The sequence below is a fragment of the Artibeus jamaicensis genome, unplaced genomic scaffold (genome assembly GCF_021234435.1).
Source record: "Artibeus jamaicensis isolate MK-2021 breed Jamaican fruit bat unplaced genomic scaffold, CSHL_Jam_final contig_3219, whole genome shotgun sequence".
Lineage (NCBI taxonomy): Eukaryota > Metazoa > Chordata > Mammalia > Chiroptera > Phyllostomidae > Artibeus > Artibeus jamaicensis.
Window position 1 is genome coordinate 165,865 of NW_026521761.1, and position 13,554 is coordinate 179,418.

Consider the following 13,554-nt stretch of genomic DNA (forward strand, 5'->3'; position numbering starts at 1 on the left):
GACTTTTTAAAAATGTAAAAACACATAAATATTAACAATATTAGTTATCCTTTTTAGCACTTTTAAATTTCATCCCCCAGGGGTGTCCAACCCATGGCCCAAGATGACTATGAATGCAGCCAAAGAAAATCATAAAGTTACTTAAAACTTTTTTTCTCATCAGTTTTTCATTAACGTTTGAGTATTTAATGAGTGGCCTAAGACAATTCTTTTTCTTCCAGTGTGGCCCAAATATGCCAAAAGGTAGGACACACCTGAATTTTATATTCTTCCTGAATTAGGCTTGTGTTCAGTTAATATTGATTAAGGGCTTTATAAATTTATTTACAGATTATTCATTTTCTTCTTGAAGACAGTTAATAATGCTTTTTGACATGGAATCAAGTATTATAGCTTTCTTTGTATGTAGTTAGGTTATGATTTTTCCCAATTAAAAAAAATTTAAATATCTACTTACTTTTTATTGCTTATCAAATTATTTCAGATTTCACCAATACTTGATCTGTGTGTATGAATTATAATCTAAGTAGTTTTGGTAATTTTTAAAGGACAAAGATGAAGGTCTCTACTCAAAATACTTTTTATTATTCAATTAAACCTTTATTTCTGTTACTTTTGAGAAACTTCAAGCACGCAAACTATGAGACAATTGGTCTTGTTTGTTCCCTCAAAATTTAAAATCAAGCAAAAAATTAAAAAAAATCTTTTAATCATGTGATTTTCATTTAATCCCAGGTAATGTGTCTACAAATGAGTTTTATGAGACATGCTAAATTTTATATTATCATTTTTTTCTTTCGTAGGCAGTGTTTTCTGGTTTTTCTAGCCTATCAGAATTACATTTTTTTGTTAAAATAAAAACTTCTTGAGTGGAAGTTATATTTCCAATGACTAAGCCCATGATCTTCTCTATGACACAACACTTTAATGATGATTTTGCACTGAATCTTACTGAGGTTCAGTATGTAGGATCATGTTACTACTAATTGATAATGCAACCAGACATAAATTGAGTTACAAACCTCTCTTACAGTATTCCTAATTCAATAGTGTTTTGAAAAAATAAGTAAGGTTAACACTTAGGCAGCTTACTATAAAATAGCCCATGGATGGCATTTTTAGTTTTTTGAATGAAAAAAGGCAAGTTTGCTTGCTTGTTTTTTTGATTAGGCTCCACTTATAGGTGAGATCATGTGGCATTTGTCTTTTAGTGCCTGGCTTATTTCACTTAGCATAATGCTCTCCCATTTCATCCATGCTCTTGCAAAGGGTGAGAATCCTTTCTTTCTGCTGCATAGTATTCCACTGGGTAAATATATCATAGTTTTTTGATTCATTCATTTACTGACGGGCACATAGGTTGCTTCCAGAACTTGGCTGTTGTAAATGGTGCTGCTATGAACATTGGGGTGTATAGGTTCTTATGAATTGGTGTGTCAGGCTTCTTAGGATATAATCCCAGCAGTGGAATTTCTAGGTCAAAGGCAGTTCCATTTTTAGGTTTCTGAGGAAATTCCATACTGTTTTCCACAGTGACTATACCAGTCGACATTTCGCCAACGGTACAATAAGGTCCCCTTTTCTCCAGAACCTCATAAACACTTGCTGTTTCTTGATTTATGATAGCCATTCTGACCAGTACAAAATGGTATCTCATTGTGGTTTTAATTTGCATCTCTCTGATGGCTGGTGATGCTAAGCTCTTTTCATATGTCTCTGGGCCCTCTGTGTGTCCTCCACAGAGAAGTGTCTGTTCAGGTCCTTTGCCCATTTTTTCAATTACATTGTTTGCCTTCCTGAAGTGGAGTCATATAAGTTCTTTATATATTTTGGAGATTAACCCCTTGTCTATGGTATCATTGGCATATATGTTTTCCCATACAGTTGGTTCTCTTTTCATTTTAATGCTGTTTTCTTTAGCCATCCAGAAGATTTTTATTTTGTTGAAGTCCCTTTTATTTATTCTTTTCTTTATGTCCCTTGTCCTAGGGGATGTATCAGTGAAAATATTGCTGCATGGAATGCCTAAGATTTTTCTGCCTATATTTTTTATGGTGTCATGACATATTTAAGTCTTTTATCCACCTTGAGTTTATTTTTGTGTATCGTCTAAGTTAGTGATTGAGTTTCATTTTTCTCTATGTAGCTGTCCAGGTCTCCCAAAACCATTTGTTGGAGAGGCTATTTTTACTCCCTCTTATGCTGCTGCCCCCTTTTTCAAACACTACTTGCTGATAGAAACTTGGGTTTATTTCTGGGCTCTCTATTCTCTTCTGTTGGTCTATGTGTCTGTTTTTAGGCCATTACCAGGCTGTTTTGATTACACTGGCCTGGTAATACAGTCTGATATCAGGTATTATTATTCCCTTACACTTTATTCTTCTTTCTCAAAATTGCTGCAGGTATTGGGGGTCATTTATGGTTCCGTATAAATTTTTGAAATGTATGTTATATAGCTATGAAATATGTCATTGGTACTAAAAATATGAAACACTTCATGAATTTGCATGTCATCCTTACGCAGGGGCCATACTAATTCTTCTCTGTATTCTTCCAATTTTAGTATATCTGCTGCCAAAGTGAGCACTTAATACTAGTAGTTTTAATTATCATCATAAAACAATGTACAACAATGTCTAAAATAGTAAAACAACTTTCATCCATGATTGTCTTGCTATCATGGAATGATCATGAAATATACACTTATGAAATAATTGAATATTGAGAGAGAGTAAATGAAAGGCAATATATATGAGACAGGGCAAAAATGTCCAAAATTTGATGAGAAAGAAGATGGCATGAAAGAATAAACTGTGGCATGATTTGTTTTTTTAATGAAAATATTTGTTTACTGTTGTTCAAGTATAGTTGCCTCCATTTCCCCCACCCCTATCCCCCACCTCACCTAACCTACCCTTGATCCTTACCTTTGGATTTGTCCATGTGTCCTTTACGTATGTTCCTTGATGACCCTTACCCTTTTTCTCCCATTACCCCCATACCCCCTCTCCTCTGGTAACTGTCAGTTCTTTATTTCAATGTCTCTGGTTATCATAACTCTAACTCTTCCAGGGTCTGCTCAGAACATGAGACAATCAGTGTACTGGACTTAGGCCAGTGTACTGGCCTAAGTGTCATGGACTTTTGTACTGTCAAGTCAAAAATAAAGTTTCTTGTCCTGCAGGCAGGGATGAAGATAAGATTGCATAATAATAGCCACCAACATGTAAATAATATTTATTATGTTCTAGCAATTGTCCTAAACCCTTAACAGTTAGTAACCATTCATTCCTAGAATGACACTATGAGATTAATACTATTGTTAATCTCTATGTAATAAATGAGGAAAGTGCAGCAGAGTGGTTGGATAACATACTTAAAGTGAGGTAATTAAAAAGTGGCAGAGCTGGACATCAAACTCAACATTTTCAGGCTATAGTAAGAATCCCCACTAATTTGCAAATATTACACTATGAGGGTAAATAAGAAAAATAAAAAAGAATGACAGAAAGAAAACCAAGAAAAATAGAAGGAAGACAGAGACACACAGATGGAACAGAAAAGATTAGAGAGGGAGAGAGGGAAAAGAAAGAGAGAGAGTACTTTAGAAATGGGATTAGAAATTCATAGAATTCAGAAATGCTCTGAAGTTGTACTGATCCTAAGAAGACCAAAGAGTGGCTGAAGTCAATTCAGTTTTGCTAGAACTTGGAGAATGATACTAGGAAAGCAAGTGTGAAAAGGTGATATAAAAAAAAGTGATGACAATCAATGGCATTGTAAATATGTGAAGGAAAACAGTTCAATGAAGGAAAGATGTCTATTTAGATCTAGAGAAAAATAAGTCAACATTATATTATCTAATATTTTAAGCCTATGCAGGCTATGGCAAGGCAGCAGTAGTAACCTAGTATGTTTCTGGATATAGGAACTGAAGGCTAGCACAGATGGTTGCATGTTTTCAGTTACTTTTGCTAAAGTTATGTGCTCACCATTCAGTTTATCATTTACTTATCCACACCCTCTAGATTTCTGTTACTTATGGTATAGTCTGTGGAGCAGCAGCATGGCCATGACTCAGACCTTATTAGAAATTCAGAGTCTCAGGTCCTGTTCCAGAACTTGCATTTGAAAATGCAAGTCAGAAATTGCATTTTGATAGGATGACTCAGTAGGCATATAAGATGTTAGGGACTGGGGAGGACAGGGTCACAAGATAAAGATGGTCTCTGTCTATACCCTTTACCATTGAATTCCCAGTGCCTAGTCCAGGTACTTATATATAATGAATGTTTGCCACACTTTTTCTTTTAATGAATAAATTACAACTACTACTAGTCACATTTCAAGTCTGAAAATCAACCTCGGTTTCCTTCTTGACTACCTCAATTCATAGCTCTTCACTGCTAAAATCATGCAGAATTATTGAATGTGTATCTTAGCTGGTACGACTTAATATAATGCCATATTTTGTTGGCTGTCTTTCCATGTGCATGTGCCATTGTATGTATGACATCTTTTCAACTAAAGTGAAACCTCCCTGATGGTAGGGATTATATATATTTCCTCTAAAGTAGCCTGTTAAACACCTGGTTATAGTCCAAGCTATCCAGAACATGCATACTCATGCAGGAGTGCTCATAAGCAAAATAAAAAAGACCTGTATACTGCAGGGTATAGCAATAAAGTATGAGCCTAGGTGCTAAGCTGACCTGGGGCCAATTCTGACTTCCACTGTTTCTTAGTGTTAAATCCATTAGATGTTTAAGCCTTCTGAGCTTTGTAAGTTCCAGTCTTTAGGATGGAGATAATGGTACATTTCTGAGTGCAAGGCTTCCATATACAGGGTACAACAAAGAGTTGTTCATCTGGAAAATATTACAATAACTAATAGCACAAGGATAAATTTTGTATTTCATGTACTCAAAATTGTAAGCCTACTTTTGCCCACCCTGTACACATATATAAAGTAGCAAGTACTACAACTCATTAACTACTCGTATTCTTTTACCTTTGGAGTGTGTACTCCAAGATATGAAATAATAATTTAGAAGGGTATTATTATACCATGAGCCAGAAAAGAAAATTAAATATTTTTGTTTTGGTTATATAGAGGTAAGAAAAATAGGAGGCTGACATTTTTTCTGGTCATCTATTTTTATAGAGGATTAAAATTAATAGCTCCAACAAGACTTCCTTTACTTTTATTTTAAAAATTGGTTTACAAACTGATGTGCCTGCCAGTTTTCTTCAAGTACTGGTCTTTGTTTTTTAAACATGTATATGCAAATGTTAAAGTCTGATGTGCCCATGTAATATTAACCATCTTGGAAAAGTGGTATTTTGAATAGGGATGGAGAAGGAGATAGTAGAATTTGAAATGAGCAAATTGAAAAAGGACATGTCTCAAACTTTCTCTTCATATAAGAGGATTACATTGTTATTCCAATAAAATATCTTAATATTTTTTGTCTCTCAGAACATCAATTAGTTAGAGACTCTTTGGAGTTGATTATTTCCTCCATTGAAATGTAAATGAACACTTGAAATTTGAGCTTTATCTAATATGTTTTCAATAACTTTTATCAGTTAATCAGATCCACAATTAGTTGAGATACATACAGCCTATATGGTAAGAAGCCTGGATTTGAAAAGGAAATATATGGAACCAGATGAAGTATACTTAGTGTGTCTCAGCAAAGGCGTAATTTATTTTGGGTAGGTTATTTCTTCATCATGCAGGTTTCTCCTCACTTAACAGTATGTTTAATATCCTAGGCTCCTGTCTTCAATATGCCACTGACGTTTCCCAGTTATTATGGCAACCCAAAACCTCCTTTTGAGAACCACTGCTTGCTTTACCAAGAGAAAAGAGTGCCTCAAAAACTAACCTTGTTTAATCCTGGCTGAGTAGCTCTGCTCGTTGGAGCACTGTCCAGGACACCAAAAAGTTGTGGGTTGGATCCCCAGTCAGGGTACATACCTAAGGTTGTGGGTTCAGTTCCCCAGTCAGAACATGTACGGTTTACAGGAGGCAACCGATTGATGTTTCTCTCTTGGTTTGATGTTTCTTTCTCTCTCTTCTCTCTAAAATCAATAAAAACATAACCTCAGTTGAGGATAAACATTTTTAAAAATAAACCTTGATGATGATGATGATGATGATGATGATTTTGTCTGGGTTAGCCCTGCAGCAGCTAGTGTACCACTTAAATATCTCATCTACATGCAAATATTTGAGTTAAGATGCAAATGACATGCATGTACATGTTCTGCTCTAAGCCTGATTTTCTTCCATTGCACTCAAGGCTGATCTGTTTCCCACCATCCAATATCCAATGCCTTTCTTCCTGATCATATTCCCTTTTTGCTATTCACATACTCACCTTCTAACTTATAACTAGGAGGAAGAGAAATGGAGAAGAAATAACATTTCCTTTTTCAACTTATTGTCATGATGCACAACACTGTGCTTCGCTAGCCATGGTGCATTTTCTGCCACCAGACTCTTTTTTAAAGTTCAAGACACTCTAAAAACTGCTAGGATGAATTACTCTGTTTACCAGCAAGTGTTTTTCTTTATTGCATTCTTATTTACACATCTCCTGGTTGCATTTAATTTTGATTGCCTAAATGGGTTTTTAAGTTACATTAACTTTGTATTTGTATAGCACTTAGAAATTATGAGAGTCAAATGTTAAATGACTGAGCTTATAAGACTATATTACAGTGTTTCTCAAAATGTGCTTTGTAAACCACTGGTTCCAGAGCTACGTAAACAGACATTACCTAAAAAAATGATTCAAAGGTCAAATAAGTTTCGAGATGGTGGGACTAATTATTTTAGTACATAAATTTACAGAGCCTTTACTGTGTGAATGCAGCAGGATCTCAGTGCTGGGGTGGGGAGTGAGTTTAGTATTTCCTAAATATACTTATCCATGGAGGCAATGTTTTCAAAGATTACTAGAGCAATATACAAGAAACAAATGATTCTAGCCTTCATGCCACTTACACGTTATGAACCGTTGAGTTGGTTCCAACTGCTGGCAACTCTACGAATGAGTGTTTTGCACAACTTTTCCTCAAGGATCCTGCTCAGCTCCTATAGGCTCATGCTTGTGGCTTCTTTTATGGAGTCAGTTCATCTCATACTGAAGATCTTCCTCTTTTACTGTTGCCTTTTATTTTTCCCAGCATTTTTTCTTTTTCAAACAACCATGTCTTCTCACGATATGCCTGAAGTAAGATAACCTCAGTTTTGTCATTTTTCTGCCAGTGATGTTTTGGGGTTAATCTGATCTAGGACCCACTTGTTTGTTTTTTGGTGGTCTGAGATATTAGTAGAGCTCTCCAACACCATATTTCAAATGAATCAATTTTTTTTCTTTCCTGTACAGCTTTAGTATTCATACATAGTAATTGGAAATGTGAGGCTGTGGATGATCTTGGTCTCTAATGACATATGTTTGCTTGTGCTGGTCTGCCCTAATTCTTCCATTGCTGCCCTTCTGAGTCTCAGCCTTCTGTTGATTTCTTGATTTTATACCACTTAACCTATGGGAATACAGACTTTCAGTTGCTGATTTGGCCCTCAGGCAATGCACTGTAAGACTCTAAGGGGTGGTAACATTTACATGGTGCAACGTGAATAATCCACTCTGTGAATCAGAGTTCAATCATAGAAGCAGAGCAACTTGAAGGTTCATATATTAAGGGATTTGTTACAAGAATTTAACATTATGTAATTTTGAAAGCTGGTTAATGTCTTTAAAACTGTTGTTTTGCTTCAGAGGCTGGAGCTTCAAATTGCCAGAGCAGGTCTTCAAGAATTCAAGAATGCATACAAAGTGGAAGATGGTAAGGATAGGCTGAAACCCCTGAGCTTAACCTAGAACTTATGAGTTTGAATTGGAACCTGTGGGTTCTCACTACCTCCAATCCTGATGTGGTTGTCTGCAGGAGAAGCTGGTGCACTTCATCATGGAATGAAACACACAGCCAGAGCCAGAGATGGAGAAGCTGAAGGAGGAAGCAGGAAAGATGGAAAGTGCATGCCAGCTGCTGTCCACACTGAGAAAGTGAGCCAGCAGATAAGGACCAAAGTGCAGGAACTCCAACCTTTCTAGTGTAGAAGACAATATGGCTGTTACTAAACCTATGTCTTTCTAATCTCACACACACAAATTATAATATATATATATATATATCACTATGTATGTAAAATCATATACAATGTATACATATACATACATACATACACATACACACACACACACATATATATATATGGGGGGGCATATGCTAACTGGAAATATACAAGGAAAGAAACTTTGGAAAACGTAGTTTACAAAGTCTCCTCACCCATCCTGGAGTTATGTCCACTTACCCGTGTGAGCCAGCCTGAGAATAGGAACTCAGCAACCACAGGATCATTCCCACCTCAATGATAACTGTAAAATACATGATGATGTAACAGACTATTGTGTGACAGCTTGCTTGAAGATCCCAATCCTGCCACTTATTAGTATGTAATGAACATATTCATAATTATTTTGCCCTATCCCAGCTTTCTCAATAACGAAAAATCTTGCAGTACTCTTACTTTTTTCCTAATTTCAAATAAGATATATGAAAGAAAGGATAGCTTTTCTTCTTCCTATGTACTGTGCTACTAGAGGAGGTTCACAATTCAAGAAAAAATAGTCTGGTGCTATTTATTTATCAGAATGGTCAAGAAAATGACATTTTTAAACCTAATTTGTGAAAGCATGAATTTACCCTTTTATTTTCTTCACTGTATTCCTTTCTCATATTCAACCATTATTTTTTTAACCTCTACCCACTGAGATTTTCTCATCTCTTCTTCAGAAAACCCATTTCCCCCTTAGAATTACACAATGTTAATAACTGTGTAGTCCTAGAACACCATGACATTGACTACCTGGGGTCTGTGTTATTTTAACTTTATTAATTTTATAATTTATGAATATAATGATATTCTTTTCCAATTAGCTTCTTTGGCTTTTAAAAGAATTACTTTATCTCAGTTAACATCAAATAAAACAGCTTACAATTTTATTTGTTTTATAGTTCTTTAAAGGATACAAGGATATCATTTGTGAATAGTTGATCAAATGTTGGAATTTCTCTTTGTATCCTAAAATCCTGTTGACTACATTGAACTCAAGTTATAAAGAGTCAAAAGAACAAAAGTATAGAGCATGGCTATGTGTTCAGATAATCAAAACATATAGTGTTTTTATTTCTCTATAACTGATTATTAACTTAGCATTTGAGTACACTCATCTGCTGATGGTGGAAAAGAAACTTACAAATTAAAGTTAACTCAATTTCCTCCAGGTTTAAAGGCAGAGTTTCAGGTTATATATAATTCTCCCTTGTTTTCCCCCTGGGGAGAAAATCTAGTGTGTTATAATCCTCTGACATTGCTGGCCTTCACTTAGGGAGAACATTTCCTGTTAGCCTTTGTGGATCATCTCTATCCCCACTATTTCTTCTCCCTAAATCAATAACCACTTCATTGCCTCTAGTATGTATTGTCTATGCAGTATCCACTAATAGCACCTCTTTTTGTGACCAAGAACTTGTTCTTGTTTGCTTGGCCCTCTGTACTTCTCTCAAAATTAGAGAAGTTTGGGAGTCTCACTAACTGTCCTCAAGTCATATTCCATTGTATTATGCACATAACTGAAGTCTTTCCACATAGTTTTTCCATCTGCTACTGACACTTAGATATTATGTAGGATGCAGAGATTGTCTCTAAGTCTTGGGAATTACTAAGGTACTTGTAGGAACCTGGGAAAAGATTTATTCTTTTCTAGTATTCCCCAGATTATCTGGCGACCTATTCTCCTAATCTTTCCAGGATTATTTAAAACAATAGTGTACCACGTTCCTTTTTTAATGAATATCCAGCATCTAAGTCATTGTCACATACCCCTTTTAAATTCCCTTCCAACTTACTAATCAAAATTTAATTTCATAAGGTAATTAGTTTGAACACTACTTTTAAACAATTTTATATTCTTAGCTAATATATAATTTATGATTTAAATATAATCTCAATTCTTTGGTACTTATCATTAAAAAGTACCAAGAGTCTATTTCTCCTACAAACTTAAAATAAAGTGAAATTTGAATTTCAAAGATAGCCACCCTTAATTTGAGGTTCATTTGTTGTGCACCAGGGGATTTTGGAAGAATGCTATCTCTGATGCCTGATTGAGTAAAGGAATAGGGGTAAAGAAAATTTTTAAATTCTTTCTACTTTCGATCACAAAGGAGGAAATGGTACTGGAATTCTATATCTTAATACATAGTTGTAAAATATAGCAAAATTAATGAGGAAGTCATTTTTAAGCATTGTACAATAGTCAGGACAGTACTGTTATTCTTGAGAGCAGGTAAATGCAAATGATGAGCTGCACATTTGCTTCAAGTATTGAGATGGAAGTAGAGTACCAAAGTCAACACTTTTTCTACCATTGTTCAAGTAGATGGAACACAAGTAGAGTAGTAGGCTTGTTGAGCAAAAGAGGCAGAGACAGGTGTTTGGGCTGTTAGAAAGTTGCTACAGCTTTCAGTGCAGGATTCTGGAGAAGAAGGTTGCTACACAAAATGGAAAAAGACAGAGTTCACCACAAGTATTCTGGAATGAAGCCTGGATTCAATCATATATACATAGAATGAGACTTGAAATATCTTGTAGAAAGTAACTTCTGTGAGCACTGACTATAGGTACCATAGTTCATATAGCTCTAGAAGACACTCTGGCCCAATCAGAATGGAGATTTCTCACTGAGCACCCTGGGCATGTACATGAGAACTATGAAAGAATATGCTTTGGACATAATAATCAGATTCATTAGCATGAACTACAGCATACAAATTAAAGGATTTATTAGATGTTAGAACTCATCAAAGTTTAGTTTTAAGAAATACTGAATAATATAAAATGAATTAATTTTTATAACATTTTCATGTAAGAAAAAGCTGTTGACCTTGACCAAATTATTTTTACACCTTATAAAGCTGCTTTTACTGATGTAGATGTTGACTGGCTTTGAACAAAGGTATAAGAATAAACAGGTGAATGACACTTATTAGTATGTTCATTACAGAGATTTTTGGTTCCTCAGGGTTATAGTATGCATTCTTAACTAGGTATAAATTTTGCTATACTTTATACAAAATATAATAACTTTATAACTGTATAATTCTATTTATACATTCTCTTCTTTGAACTATTATTCTTAAATATTGTACATGTACAAATGTTAAAATCTATCAGGCACTATGGGTATATATGTGTGTGTTTAAACATCAGTTGTATTTTAAAGTAATTGGGAGAAAAAAAGAATTTTTTTAATGTTTGCCCCCATAGTTGCCACTTTGGGTTCTCCTCAGTTCTTTCTGGTAGACCTGAAGTTTCATTTGATTTCATTATTTTTCACCCAAAAGAAATTCTTTTATCATCTCTTGAAGTTCAGGCTTGCTGATTACAAACTCTTCCAGCTTTTGTTTACCTAAAACTGTCTTTATTTCACTCTCATTTGTAAAGGATATTTACCAGTATACTGAATATAGAATTCTTGATTGCCATTTTCTTCCCTTGATTGCTTTGTTCCTTCTTTCCTTCCTTCCTTTCCCCTTCCTTTTTAATTTTGTCATCATTCCTATAATTTCCCCCCTCTATTTATTGTATTCATTTCCATTTTTCTAGTCACTTTGATTTTTTCTCTTTGGTATTTTAGGAACTTAACTATAATGTGTATAGATGTAGTTTTCTTTGTATTTTTTTTCCACTTGGGTTTTGAGGGATTATAAATCTGCAATTGATATTTTTCACTAAATTTGGACCATTTAGGCCCATTATTTCTTCAGATATTTTTCCATCCTCCTTCTATCTCTTCTCTCCCTGTAGCATTCCAATTGTACATGTTAATTCACTTAAATTTTTCACACAAGTTACAGAGGCTCTGATTATTTTTTATTTTAGATTACTTTCAGCTCCACATTTTTATGTTACATTACATTTGGTTGTTTCTAATAGTTCCTACTTGTTTGCAGATAATATCCACCCATCATTTATTATTCAATATCACCATCTTTTCCTTTAGTTTCTTGATCATATTTGTTATAGCTAGTTTAAAGTCATTATCCAACATCTCCAACATCTGGATCTCCTACTGACTGCTAACTTTCTTGGTTGGGTTACATTTTATTGATTCTCCAAATATTTAATAATTTTTTATTGTGTACTGGACATTTTGGATAATGTATTGTAGACAGGTGAATTATGTTGCATTTTTCAAAGGGTGTTAATTTTTTTCTAACAGTTAAATTTTTTATATATTCTTAGGATCCTTTCAGGCTTGGTTTATATTTTGTTGGGGTTGGGTCAATTTAACTAGTTATAAATATTGTTCTAATTCATGCAAAGTATAATAATTTTACAAAAGTTATGCTGTAATAACATGCTGCATGCCTTGTGGGATTAGCTGTAACCTTCTTCTGGGGAAGCTTGGGTTGCAAATTCAAAATTTTATTTTTCTTTTATTTAATTTTGCCTCTAGCACTTTAGGTCAATGTTTATTTACTCTATGTATATTTTTGTACCAAAACCATGAAATCCCCCAAACAACTTTTAAATGTAAAATATGTGAAGGCATATATTGGTCATTAGAAAAAAATAATTAGAGTAATTAATTAACTATACTATATAATATAGTGATTTCATTCTGCATCAGAATATATACTTTCATAGGAGTGGTATTCCATTTCTCATACCATGTCCATTTGGATCCAATTCACTAATTCTTCAGATAGCTCGATTGTACAAATTATAGTCCTCAAATCTAATAATCTGAGTTGGTGACTTCTTTACACAGTGATTAATATCATCTTACATATTATACATGTAATTTCATTATTTTATAATTAATGGCAAGTGACAATGCAGTGATTTTGAAGATAATAAAAGGACTAATATTATAACACATAATTATTTGTTTCTTAAAAAATCTCTAGCTTAAACAAGTTGATTTTATTTTAATAGAAATGAGAACATGAAACATATGATGATCTTGTCAGCTCTTGTCTTGGCAAAGATTGCCTTTCCCTGAATAATTCGACTTTAGAGGTTTTATCTCTGGATCACATTTTTATTAGGAACTAGATATACTGATGTATGAGTCGAAGTAAAGGAATGGGGTTATAAAATAAGAGTATATTCAAACTATCTTCACATAGAAAACAAAAACAGAATTTATGAAGAAAACTTGAGTCTTGAGACCATATCCCTGGGTCTTCATAATTTATATACAATGAACATAATTTAGACAGGAAAGTGTTTTTAAAAATGTATTTATTCTCCTTGGGTTCTAATCAGACTAGCCTGACTTCTGAGGCTGGACCATAAATTTTGAGCTTTATTTTAGACCATTGATTGTCTCAGTCTATTCTGCCTGGGCTTCGCCAGACTTGGTATCTCTTTACTTCCTCTCATCAGCTATAGTTTATCTCATCCAT

At 34.2% G+C, this 13,554-nt stretch overlaps 1 non-coding gene across 1 annotated transcript; it reads right to left on the reverse strand.

Annotated features, from left to right (window-relative positions):
* Window positions 1-2,479: 2,479 nt before the first annotated feature.
* LOC119045199 (U6 spliceosomal RNA) lies at window positions 2,480-2,587 on the reverse strand. The gene has a single exon (XR_005081748.1). It is a non-coding gene; the product is annotated as a U6 spliceosomal RNA (small nuclear RNA).
* Between the last annotated feature and the right edge of the window lie 10,967 nt (window positions 2,588-13,554).